At 38.3% G+C, this 13,878-nt stretch overlaps 1 protein-coding gene across 14 annotated transcripts in view; it reads right to left on the bottom strand.

Annotated features, from left to right (window-relative positions):
* Positions 1–13,878, bottom strand: part of LOC139966417 (uncharacterized) — a 386,420-nt gene that overhangs the window by 350,664 nt on the left and 21,878 nt on the right. For 8 of the 14 annotated variants that reach the window (XR_011792597.1, XR_011792602.1, XR_011792600.1 and 5 more), the window contains 3 exons: positions 13,469–13,595; positions 4,578–4,711; positions 2,342–3,801 (listed from right to left, as the gene is read on the bottom strand). The exons of 4 other annotated variants lie outside the window; for them this stretch is intronic. The gene's annotated coding sequence lies outside the window, so the exon portion shown is untranslated. Of the gene's footprint in view, positions 1–2,341; positions 3,802–4,577; positions 4,712–13,444; positions 13,596–13,878 lie in introns of those variants that run through there. 2 more of the 14 variants (XR_011792601.1, XM_071969392.1) reach the window with 2 other exon arrangements.

The raw sequence follows: 13,878 nt of genomic DNA on the forward strand, positions 1-13,878 counted from the left end.
GCTGAATTCATCAACTTGTCACTGCATCTTACTTAAGCTAAATCTATTTCACTTAAGGGGATTGTATTTCACTTAAGTGGAAATGCATTTCACTTAAGTGGAATTGTATTCTACTTAAGTGGATACAATTCCACTTAAGTGGAATGTCCTATTTCACTTAAGTGGAATACAATTCCACTTAAGTGGAAATGCATTCCATTTAAGTGAAATGTGATTGGATAGTCTATTTCACTTAAGTGGAATGTGATTGACTAGTCTATTCCACTTAAGTGGAATTTGATTGGCTAGTAAATTCAACGCCAAACTTTGCCCATGCCTTTGCGCGCCATTATAAACAACTTGCCGCGATACGTGTACGTACGTGGTGTCGATATGTGCACAATGAATATCGGCTGTCCATCGGGATCCAGCTAGCACTTAACATCCGTGCAAGGTGAGTACGTACGTACCTGACCTGGTACCTGGCGAATACCATTACCAAAATAAAGCCATGGCAAATACATTACAAGTGGTTGGAGCTACAGCCGAAAACGCATTGACAAGGGCAAGAGAACGTATTACTTTTTTTTGGATTTTGGATGGAATCTTTTATTTCGTCAAAAGTTTCACTATCTAAAAAGTTACGAATACTGCCTATGTTACTTTAACAAGATGTAAGTCGCCTCTGTTGTGCATCATACTGATTGTTCCCCGGTGCAAGTGAGGAAACAACACTTCGAATTGTCTCTAAAAACAACAATTATTTGATCGCATTCCAGCAATGTTTAGATGTGAATGATTAGCCATAGCCATGATGTACACGTGCAACGAGGATCGACTACATCATCATATGTGTTGAGCAATTGAATGCGTTACGACGAACATTACCCTAAATTGTATTTATATATAAGCCACATATCAACACTTCCACTTAAGTGGAATTGTATTTTACTTAAGCAGAATAGAATTCCACTTAAGTGAAATTGACGAGAAAAAGATATTATTCCACTTTAGTGAAATTGTATTCCACTTAAGTGGAATACAATTCCACTTTAAGTGGAAATGCATTCCACTTAAGTGGAATTGTATTTCACTTAAGTGGAAATGCATTTCACTTAAGTGGAATTGTATTCCACTTAAGTGAAATAGATGGGCTATTTAGCTTAAGTGAAATGTTATTCCACTTAAGTGGAAATGTATTCCACTTAAGTGAAATACAATTCCACTTAAGTGGAATGCATTTCCACTAAAGTGAAATACAATTCCACTTAAGTGGGAGGCATATCCACTTAAGTGAAATAGAAATGAAATGGAATTTTACTTAAGGGATATTGAATTCCACTTAAGTGGAATACATTTTACTTAAGTGGAATAACATTTCACTTAAGTAGAATGTATTCCACTTAAGTGAAATGTATTCGACTTAAGTCTAATTGCGAGGTAAATGTTAAAAGGGCTTGCCATATGCACGACCTCTAGCATCACTAATACACAGCCCGATCACTAGACTCGTTATCTATCGATGAAGTGGTGTGTTGCCGGATTTTGTCAAGGTTTTGGTACTACGGGCGAAGGTTATTGTTTAAGTTTTGTAACCCATCGGGAAGCGATAAGAGGGGTGGGGCGTAGGGGTTGTGGGAGTGGGTGGTGGGGCATTTTCACGCAGATTGGAACAATCTCAAGAAGTGATAGGTGCGTCCGCCTGCCCCCCCCCCCACCCACTACATGATATTCACAGGAGATGTGCTCAATTCTCCAATCACATGCAGAATTTATTTTTAGATTCATTGTATGAGTTACGGTACGAGGTTTAGGGTAACAATTAGCATTCAGGTCGGAGTATAACATTTTATCTCTGGATGGCAGTGTCGCATCGAAGGACATATGTCTAGTGCAGTTTGCATATAGATCCTGGTCTAATACCGAAATGCATCATGTTCCCGACGACTCGGTCGAGTTCGAGACCAGCCACAGTTGCTCTCATAGCACAATTGTACAATTGTTTATATATATATATATGTATATATATATATATATATATATATATATTTATATATATATATATATATTTATATATATATATATATATATTAGTGAGAGAGGAAATATGAAAACGTCAAAATGGAGTTGTCGGTGTAAGGGGTAGGGTGAGGCGCACACCCCTTCCAAAATCATCGATCCGTCACTGGCTACACTATGTGTATAATAGGGATCAGCCCTGTAATTATGTCACTGTTCTTTTTTCTCTTCCCAGTTGCTTGCCCTTTTTTCTACTCCCTCCTTTTCTCCATTTCCTCTATTTCTTCTTTTTCTTTTCCCTTCCTTCCTCCCCTTCTTTCCCCTCTTTTTCCCTTTTTTCTTCTCTCTTTTTTTCTCGCCTCTATTTCTTACCTGGGGGGCGCACGCCCCCAACGCCCCCCTAGATACGCGCGCCCCCAACGCCCCCCCTGGATACGCGCCTGATCAAGGTGGTCAGAATTTGACCCTAAGTGACCTTTGACCTCTTCATAGAACATTCAGTTCTAGTACATTTCTGAGCATGAGGATAATCGCAGCTTTGATTTTGATGTCGACAAGGATTTCAGGCTTTTGGCAGCTGATGACTCCAATTTACATTTGACCTCTTAACAGAACTGCTCAAAGTGTAATGCTCAGTGAGGGGGACCTACCACCTAATTATGACATTTTACCGATGCTACAGATATTCACTAAACTAGACTACAAGGTTTTTGTATTTTGGCAGCTGATGACCTCAATTGACATAACTTCAAAATTTCCATCTGTAAATATGAGAACATTTTCAACATGATACCCTTGAGAAGGGCACTTTTGAAAACATGCAAGAGAGAATAAAAAACCCAGTATTTTTAGGTGCAGGGCAGAGATGGTCTTATGGTATTGCAGAAGTATTCAAGACTATGCATGAAATAAAGATAGATTTCCCCAGAAAAAATTTCTGCCAAACTATTCCTTAAAATTTAGGAGAGCAGTTTTTTCAAGAGTTTTAAGTACAGCTTCCATAACAGTGTTCTCTATTATATCTCTTGCTATTTATGGTGATACAAAAATTTACACACATGGTGATACAAAAAAAAGAAGTAGAAAAGCTTACATATATATACAGTTACATATATATATATATATATATATATATATATATATATATATATATATAAATATTTACATATATATATGTACATATAGATAGGGAGTACTCTATTCGATTAAGCCCAAAAGGGTTTCTTAGTTGACTTCCTTTCACATTTTTTACTTATTTGTACTTTTATTGTCTTGTTCACCTTGTAATACTATGTGATGAAACAAATAATAATAATAAATATATCTTTTAAGAAGCTGCAACATCGGTGGCTCAAAAAGTTTGTGATCCTGAAAGTTTTAGACCGGCAGGTCTTTCTGGTAGCTGGATCGAATCACATTCCGATTCTTCTTCAACTTTAGTCCTATTTCTAATCCCTTCGGGGGAAACTTCCATCAGCTTGTCATTTTGGATTGATGAAGCGTTCGGCACGTCGCTACCAGAATTGGAACAAACTTTTCTGTCTTCTTCTGCCTTCAGGAGGTTATCGTCTGGTAAGCCTTTCCTGATCTGGTAAGAGTTAGACTGTACTTAACTCGGAGGTGAGACGGAGGCTTTCATGTCCATAATGAGACTAGAGAAGGGATCTGAATCGGCTACAGGGGCTTGGGATTCCAATTTATTGTCTCTGTCTGATGTTTCGTCATCTTCCCAAGCCTCTTCCAAATTTAAGTCTTCTGGAGGTCTCTCAGGGAGCTGTTCCATGGTGGACACCATAGGTGGTTCTGTCCATAAAGGAGTATGAAAGAAAATTACTAGATAGGAATACACAAGCCATGTAAACTAATTTTTAGATTTCTTGACCTTCGACCTCTTTGACGTCATCAATCACGCAGGCATGAGTTAACATGGTTAGGCACCCACCCACCAAGCTTGAACTCGACAGGACTTGGGGTCTAGGAGGAGTTTGCGACATACTTAGTTTTGCTCACTCACTCACGCACACAGACATACACATGCACACTCACTTACTCACATTTTTGATGTGGGGTGAAATACAATATCTCATCTCCCTATTCATTACATGAAGGGAGATGAGATCAAAACAAACTCAACACAAGGTCACAAACAGTTCTGCTTTACAGCAAGAAATAGATAGTGGTCTACTTTAAAATGCACTGTGCAGTTTTCAGTACAGTCAACTGTTTATATTGTAAATTTAAAAATCATATCGTTTAAGCAGCTTATTTTAGCCGCCCACCCCTCCTCCACTCACCCCCACCCCAAATCGAGTTCTATTAACCTTCCCAATCCTTTACAACTTGAGATAGTTTAAAATGTCGTTACCAAGACACAGCGTTACCTTTCAACAAGTTACATTTATGGTAAGTAAACATTCAGTTTGGGATTATCCAATAACTTGTCTCAATACATTGCATTTACTTTTCCCAGTCAGTTTCTTATTTTTGAATTGTTTTACAAAAGAATAAAACATAGATAATATGTTGCCAGCTGACAAAACCTTGCTTAAAATAAAACATGTTTAGAGAGTGAAACTTACTTATGACTGGTTAAAATGTCCCTGTAACTATCGCTACCACTGGACTCCGTGTTCAGAGATGAGCCATGCTTGTACTCGGACTGAGCCGTAGATCTCCTAAATTTTCTATAGCCACTTTTTGTGGGGAGAATAAACTGTAGCGGAAGATGAAAGAAAAGAGGACCAACAATGTAGACAGACAGAGGGTGAAAGAAGAACAAACAAAACACACTCAATGAACGTAAAAATATGTACGTCAGGCAGCAGGTGGATGGCAAAATACCTCTTGCGGTAATGAGCTTAAAAATCATCCATCACTGATAGCAACAACTGCGGTATGCCTTTTAACCCTTTCAATGCCTTAGGTGCCCTCTTGATCATCCTACAACTTTATCATCCAAGTCAGGGCTCTAAGATTGTCCAAAATTGCAGCGAAATTTGTGCCAAGAGCCAGTAAATATTGAGCAGCTGCAGGAAATGTTAAGGTTTTGATGTACAGTTTTCAAAAAACCACTGAAAAAAAAGTTGCTCTTAAAATTCTGTCTATTCTACATGTTTTTTTCTCACTCTGGAAACCATGCCCCTTGGTGCCTTTCACAAGTGTATGTAAATAGCCTTGTTTTCCTACTAAAACTACAAAGTTGCTGTAGTGCCCCTGCTATCTCAATGAAAATCAAAGACAATTTCTAATTCTCTCCCTCGAAATAGTGGCTGTGCCCCTCCGGATTCTTAATGAGAGTACATTAACAAACTGGGTACTTAGGTAACAACTGCAATTGCTGATTCAAGGCACCAAACTGCATTAAATAAAAGCTTTCAATATATAAATATCTCTGCATCCTACCCTCTTGGTTTCTGTTACAGCTTATTGTTGCTCCATTTACTGATACTGTTTATATAATAAACTACTTATTATCGACTTTTGTTTTCCAAAATATTCTGTTTTGATTATTCTTGTGTGCAATTACTCCACCGTAATGTTCAACTACAGTAGTAGCAGTGTGGTCTAACAGTTGAATGTTAAATGGATTCCAGAGGGGTGAGAAAGGTAGGGATTTGGGATGGGTACAGTGACAGGACTCACAGGAGTAAGGATTGGGGAGTACAACAATTACAGCCCATCATATATGGAGGGACTACGCCTACCTGCGTAAAGAAATATGATGTTTGTCCAGACGAAGAACAGATTTATCCTCTAAACTTGACAAAAATATATATATATAAATATATATATATATATATATATATCAGGGTTCTGCCCGGGGTGGATTGAGTGCCGGCAGGACTATCTAAGCTGAGCGCCACCATCGGTTGGCGCGGAGCGTAGAAGAAAATTGTGGGCTTTGGAAACCCCACAGATGGCCGGAACGGCCCTTCCCGAGTATTCTGAGCCACATGTAGACAGCTTTGAAATGAGATCTTATGTCTGGAATTTTTCATAATTAATGAAAAAAGTTAGGACAAAAATCTGGAGCACCAGAGTACAGACCAGCCGGTGGTGCCTATTAAATAAATCATTCAGGCTGAGATGATAATTTTAGATGGGACAGTTACTTACGACAGTTATGATATACACACTGAGCGACTAACACTGCTTCTCATGTATCGAGTAGTGAATACAAAATCTGAGTGTAATTTCAGGTACAAATAAAGTCCGATCAACTGCGCGATATCATGCAGTGAACCTTTGAACAGCGTTTATTACTGCAGTGTTACTGTACGTTCGACCCTCCGGCTATGGAGCTGTTTTTTGGAGTTCCTATCGAAAATAAGTGCCGGTCGGAAAAGTCACTTAGGCAGATTGTGGCGGTCGGTAATTCAGCGTGTTGGTCGGGCCCGACCGGCAGCGGCAGAACCCTGTATATATATATATATATATATATATATATAAATATATATATATATGTATATATATAAATATATATATATATGTATATATATAAATATATATATATATATATATATATATATTTATATATATATATATATATATATATATATATATATTTATATATATATATATATATATATATATATATATATGTATGGTAGTTCGTGGAATAGCGACCCATACTTTATTACAGATCAGTACACCTGACGATTGCTGTACAACCACTTGTACAAGAGTGAAACTCTGATTAGCAATGGACTCTGAATAATTTAATGTTTTTTACAATATATATATATCAATATATATATATCATGCTCTACTTCGGTATTGAGCCCTCTCAACGTTGATAGTATTTTAGCTATATTTTATAGTTTGGCTCCTGAACCTTGGTTGAGCCTCTACTTACTAACAGCAGTACATGCTTTTACAGCTTAGTATGGAACGATACAACATGAACTACTCGGGCAAGAACATTCCTTTGCCATCAACTAGAGAATACTTGAAAAGACTGCTAGAGATGACAGAGAAGCTGATAAACGGATGCGATGGAGAGCATTATTTATCCTGGCCGACACTGACACCGATGCGGAAACGAGTGACACCAGCCGTGACGAGGACAACACCGCCACCACCGATGCATACGGGCTAAAATCGAGATGCGTCCCACCACAAATCCTGGAGTTGGTCTCATTCGAGTCCGATATGCTGGGAATGGTCGAGAACATTAAGTTCAAGGAAGTGACGGAGAAGTTCCTGTCCAACCTCAAGAAGGACATAGAAAACATCACATCCTCTAAAGAAATCTTCGTAGAGGCGGACAAAACCAGGAACATGTACAAGATGGACCCCGCCAAATATGGTGGGTTGCTAACTGTAAACATATCTCAGAAATACAAATATGCGGACCGCAACACCGCCACCGAAGTAGACAATGAATACACAAGTCTAGCTGACAAACTAAAAATAGGTAACCGAATAAATAAAACTGGACCCAAAACGGCTTTCGTGACAATCAAGGACCACAAAGAAATTTTTCAAGATAACACAAAATGCAGGCTAATAAACACAAAAAAAACCTGAAATGGGACGAGTGAGCAAGGCCATGCTTGACCACATAAATGCAAACATACCACAAGCGTACTGGAATGGATTAAAAATATACAGGAAAAGAGCAGTCTCACCTTTCTGGTCTTCGATATTGTTGATTTTTACCCTGCAATAAGCAAGGATCTCATACACAAATGTCTAGCATGGGCCAAAGCATACACCAGAATCAGTGATACTGAATACAAGACTATCATGCATGCAAGGCGATCTCTCCTTCACGATCACAAGGGCAAAAGAGAAGAGAGACACAGGTAACCAATTCCACGTCTCAATGGGTGCATTTGACAAAGCGGAAGTTTGTAAATTGGTGGGACTATTCATTTTGAACCAACTGGAGAAAAACCCCGATATCACTGGTTTGGGACTATACAGGGACGATGGGATACCAGTAATGAGGTCATGCTCAGGCAGCAAAGCAGACAGAATACGAAAAGCCCTAATCAAGACCGTTCATACATGTGGACTAAAAATCACTGTCCAAACGAACTTGAAAACAGTCAACTTCCTTGACGTCACTTTGAACATGAATACCAGCGAGTACCAGCCCTACAGAAAACCAAACAACGAACCAATCTACATAAGCCAACACTCGAACCACCCGCCCGCAATAATAAAGAACATACCGCCAGCCATCGAAAGAACAGTTTCTGGTCTATCATCTAACCAGGACACATTCAAGAAAGCAGCACCCACCTACAATCATGCCCTCCGGTCAGCTGGATACAACTATACTATCAAATACCAAAACAAGGAAAACAAAAACACCAAACAGAACAAGAAACGCAGGTCAAGAAAAATCACATGGTACAACCCCACATACAGCAAAAACGTAAAGACCAACTTTGCAGCGGACTTCCTAAAACTCATCGACAAGCAATTCCCACAGACCAACAAGCTACACAAAATCTTCAACTGATCAACAGTCAAAATAAAGTTACAGCTGTATGAGAAACATACAACAGATCATCAAGTCACACAACTCAAAGGTCATGAAAGAAACGAGCCAACCCCCCCAGGAAAAGGCATGCAACTGCCGAGAAGTAGACAGTTGCTCACTTCGCGGCAACTGCTTGTTAATGACGTCATTTACAAAGCCACCGTCACGTCAGGAACCGACAACGCGTCATACATAGGCCTCGCGAGCGGAGAATTTAAGAAGAAATACAACAACCACACCAAATCATTCCAACATGACCGATATAAGAAAGAAACAGAACTCTCTGAACACATCTGGCAACTCAAGGAGAAAAAAGCTGAATATTCAATACACTGGGAAATTGTGTCACAGTCCAGACGCACAAGCGGCAGTCTGGTCTATGCAATCTTTGCAAAGAAAAGCTCCAAATTACCACCCTCAAATGCAACACGCTCAACTAGAGAAGCGAGCGCATCTCTACCTGTAGACATGGCAACAGACACAAAAGGAAACCACCCAGCCGTGTCAAACCCAAATGGTAGTTCGTGGAATAGCAACCCATACTTTATTACGGATCAGTAGGCCTGGCAATCGCTGAACTCCGAGCAGCAATGGACTCAAAATAGTTAATGTTTATTACAATATATATATATCTATATCTATATATATATATATATATATATAGATAAATATATATCTATAATATATATAGATATATATATATATATATATACAGATATATGTATGTATATATATATATATAATAATAATAATAAGCAAATATTTATATAGCGCTTTATGCAAAGGCCTCAAAGCGCTTAAAACAAGTACACAAATATGCAAGACAAATCACTGTAAATTTTGGAATAAATGTGTTTTTAAGAGACGCTTAAAACAGTCAACCGATGGTGCATTGCGAATTGAAGATGGTAGATTGTTCCAGAGATGAGGTGCAGCAGAGATGAAGGCTCTTTCTCCATAAAACTTTGTGTTTGGGGTATGGCTGGTGGCAAGAAGACACTTTGTAGACGAGCGAAGTTGGCGTTGAGGATGATACTGAGGAATTAAATTTGTAATGTAACCAGGAGCAAGGGAGTGTTGTGATTTGTACGTTAAGAGGAGGAGCTTATAAATTGACCGATGTTTTACTGGAAGCCAATGGAGTGATTGAAGCACTGGAGACATGTGATCATGACGCGATGAACATGATATTAACCGGGCAGCAGAATTCTGAACAGTTTGAAGTTTTTTCAGTGTAGAGTCAGGAAGGCCAAATAAAAGGGAGTTACAGTAGTCAAGCCTGGGCATTATCAAGGAACATACAAGTTTTGTAGTGATATCTTTGGTTAAAAACTTCCGTATCCGGCTGATCTTCCGTACGGCATTGTATGATGATTTGCAAACAGCATTGACCTGTTGTTTCATGCTTAGATGGGGATCCAGTACAACTCCTAGACTTTTGACGTGCGTGGACGGAGTGATGGTAGTCTGATCAAGTTTGACTGAAATAGATTTGATTGTTGTGGATTTAAATTGCGAGGTAGCATGGAGGATTTCAGTCTTTGAGTCATTGATAAAAAGATTGTTTGATATAGCCCATGATTTTACATCTGCAATACAGTTTTGGATTTTCTGAATAGCATCGGAACAATGATCAGGATGGAAAGATGTGAATAACTGAATGTCATCAGCATAAATAACAGTTTGCATATTAGCTGAAATGATTAAATCATGCAATGGAGCTACATACAAGGTGTAAAGTAACGGCCCCAGAACTGAGCCTTGTGGGACTCCAGTTGCAAGCGTAACATCCTTTGACAGATTTTGATCCACAATAACACATTGGGTACGGTTTGCTAAGTATGATTTCATCCAGTACAATGGAATTCCATCAACACCATATCTTTCATGCAAACGTGTTAAAAGTGTTTGGTGATTAATTGTGTCGAAGGCGGATGAGAAATCCAACAGGACTAGTAAAGCATCTTTACGCTCATCAAGGGCACAGAGAAGGCTATTCTGCACATAAAGTTGAGCAGTTTCTGTGCTGTAATTTGCTCGATATGCAGATTGCATTCTCGCATAGAGATCATTGTTTGAAAGATAATCTTGAAACTGTTTGCAAACAATACGTTCGATTAGCTTGGATAGATAAGGGAGGTTTGATATAGGTCTGTAATTTGCAAGATTATTAGCATCAAGCTTGGGTTTTTTAATATGAGGAATTATCACCGCTTGCTTCAGTGAGCATGGTAACTGACCTGAAGTTAAAGAAAGATTAACAATTTTCGTGATGACTGGTAGTAAGTCTGAGATACACTCCTTGAAGACAAATGTTGGCAAAGGATCCAAAAAACAAGAGGTAACTGGTGACGAGTTAATAACTTCTAAAACATCTTGTTCACTCACTTCTTTGAAAGCAGTAAAAACTGACTTTGATTTACATTGTTCCATCGGAGTATTACCAGTCCCATAGTCAGGATAAGCATGTTGGAGAGAATTTACTTTTTGTTGAAAGAAATCAACAAATCGATTGGCAAGATTCTCAGCGACATCATATTTTGGGAGGGTATTATCCACTTCCGGTGAAGTTAGCTTATTTACAATGCGAAACATATCCTTCTGGTTTGCGGAGGTAATCTGTTGTCGAAAATAACAGGACTTTGCGGAGATTAGCAAATCTTTGTAATGTTTACATTGAGTCATGTACAGCTGTTTGTGTACAATGAGACCGGAGTGTTTATATTTTCTTTCACATTTGCGTTTCTCACGTTTTGCTAATCGGATGTCTCTGCTGTACCATTTTGCCCTTGGGCGCATAATTACAGCCTTTCTTGTGACAGGTGCATGTTTATCTATAATTGTCCTAAGAACTGAGTAATATTGGTCCACAAGAGAGTCAAGAGAACTTTGCGGATTTAGCAGTAAAGATGAGGATCCAATGTCACAACGAAATTGGTCAAAATCAATGTTCTTTAGGTTGCGCCTTTGAGTGAATTTCCTGACAGGAGGTGGTCGGTCCATATTAATGAGGCAACTTACAACTGAGTGGTCAGAAGTACATAAATGTTCATCATGCACACACGTACATTTAACAAGATCCGAGTCTTTATGTGAAATGATAAGATCAAGTGTATGTCCATTTCTGTGGGTTGGACCAGAGACATGTTGCTGGAAATCAAAAGCTTGGAGTAAGTCATCAAAAGAAGCAAAGTTTTGATCTGATGGAACATCAACATGAATATTGAAATCCCCCATGATAAGCAAGGGGGTTGTGGAAGAGGATAAAAATTGAAGTAGAGATGAAAAATCATCGATGAACATTGCAAAAGTTAATTTATTTTTGTTGTTTGGGGGAGGCCTATATAGTCCGATCATGCGTATTGTTGATTTTGATGACGAAATGTTGAGATCGATGAACTCAAAAGACCTATGATTGCCACTGTCATTTAATTTCACATCAAAACTCTTCCTGATCAAAAAGCCAACTCCTCCTCCCTTACCCTTATTTCATGGGCAATGGTAAAAAGCAAAGTCTGGAAGTGAAGTGTGTAAGTCAGCTAAAATACAATCATCACTGTCATCTCCCTTTAACCATGTCTCTGTTATTGCCATTGCATCCATATGTTGGTCAATGATAAGGTTACATAATGAAGTCACTTTGTTTTCAGCTTTTATTGAGCGAATATTCCAAAGCCCGAAGTGCAAATTGCTTCCTTTTTTAGATAAAGAAGCAAGTTCATTGTCCTTTCTTCCTCTCCTACGACCTCTTCTGGTTCGCTTCACTGCACATATATTTAAACTTCTTATGACAGAATAGATGTCAGAAGATAATCTGCATCTTGGCTGTCTTAAGCTGAGAAGATCACCTTTTGTGTATGTGAGCATGGTTGTTCCAGTGGTTGATAGACAAACAAAAGCAATAGCTGCACCACAAAATAAAGCAAGAAAAGTGTGGAATTTTAAGCTGGCCATGAAGAAAATAGCTGAGGTTTACAGCTAGGCTAGTACAACTATCTGTTAGGCTTGAAAAGATTTCCAGAACAAAAACAATGTCCAAAATTACCAGAAAAGTAGCAAAAGTTAAGTTATCTGAGAAACTCCAAAGTCAACCCTTATGCCAGAAACGCAAGTAGCTTTGAGCATCCAACAGAAAAATTGTTAACAGTAGAAAGAACTTGCAAGAAAGAGAGCTTGTTGCATGGTGCAGCCGCAAGGGCGCAACACATATACACATAACCAATATAAATAAAAATAAATATATTATATTTATATATATATATATATATATACAAGTAATGCCGTATTATATTCAGATTACTCATACACCTCGTGTATATAGGTTATGCATGACATATTTGCATATCATATATTTATAAATAGTAACTAATGTATATGTTACTATAATCATTAAAAATATATTTTTGTCCGGCATCGCTTTCTGTATGATGTTGTAACGTTCGGCAAGCTCATAAACATATATATATTATAAATATTAGACACTGGTTTTCGTAGGTGGGAGTATACAAATGTATGAACGGGGCGGCTGTCAGCAGTGCACGAGGAAGCACATACAAATCACTTTCACCCACATAGGGCCCCGCTAGTAACGCAGAAAATACACATGATGTTGAGGAATCTGCGCGCAAGTATTAAATCAGCATCATTTCGAGCGTGAGCAAATATGATTTTTTTTGTCTGGTTGAAAGGTTAGCAGAGCTTGTCACAAAACAAGTTTTGAAGGTCATCGGGAAAAATTAGTTTCAAGGTTGAGCCTGAACTTAAGAATTGTTTCAAAGTTACTTGTTAGGCTCACTTTATTGTAAGTTGGGCCCACTATTAGTATCTGTCGAATGCAAGTCCGGTCTTGAGATAGTTAATCCAGCGTAACGTTGCAGCATTAAATCGCTCCTTGTGATTATTAGAGCTGTTTGGCAATGATATAGTGTGAGTTTACAGTATTAAACTGTTTACCTATTTTAGCCATGTATATCCTACCATGTAGTCACACAGTGTCTGTATAATATGTCTTCTTTCTCTGTCATTAGGCATTCTTTCTGCTGTTAGTCTTCCCTCAAGCACTACTAGCAGCCTTGGAATTTTGAACTTCTTTGGCCATTAATTCCTATTTTGATAGAAAACAAACAAAATACACTGTTGATTGTTCATAGTTTCAACTTATCAAATATAGTTTCTGTGATTCAACTAATGGCATTCTATGCTGACCAAATGATGGTAAAATAAAAGTACTAACAAGTTATTAAATTGTTTGTTAACAGGTGTTGGACTTCTGAAAATGTTTATGATTCTTATGCGGTCAAATAAAATGTCCTACACATAGACACACAATATTGCTCAACCAATTGCTGAATACTAGTCGGCATGAATAAAGGGTCTGTGGTAGTATA

This window comes from Apostichopus japonicus, chromosome 4 (genome assembly GCF_037975245.1).
Source record: "Apostichopus japonicus isolate 1M-3 chromosome 4, ASM3797524v1, whole genome shotgun sequence".
Lineage (NCBI taxonomy): Eukaryota > Metazoa > Echinodermata > Holothuroidea > Aspidochirotida > Stichopodidae > Apostichopus > Apostichopus japonicus.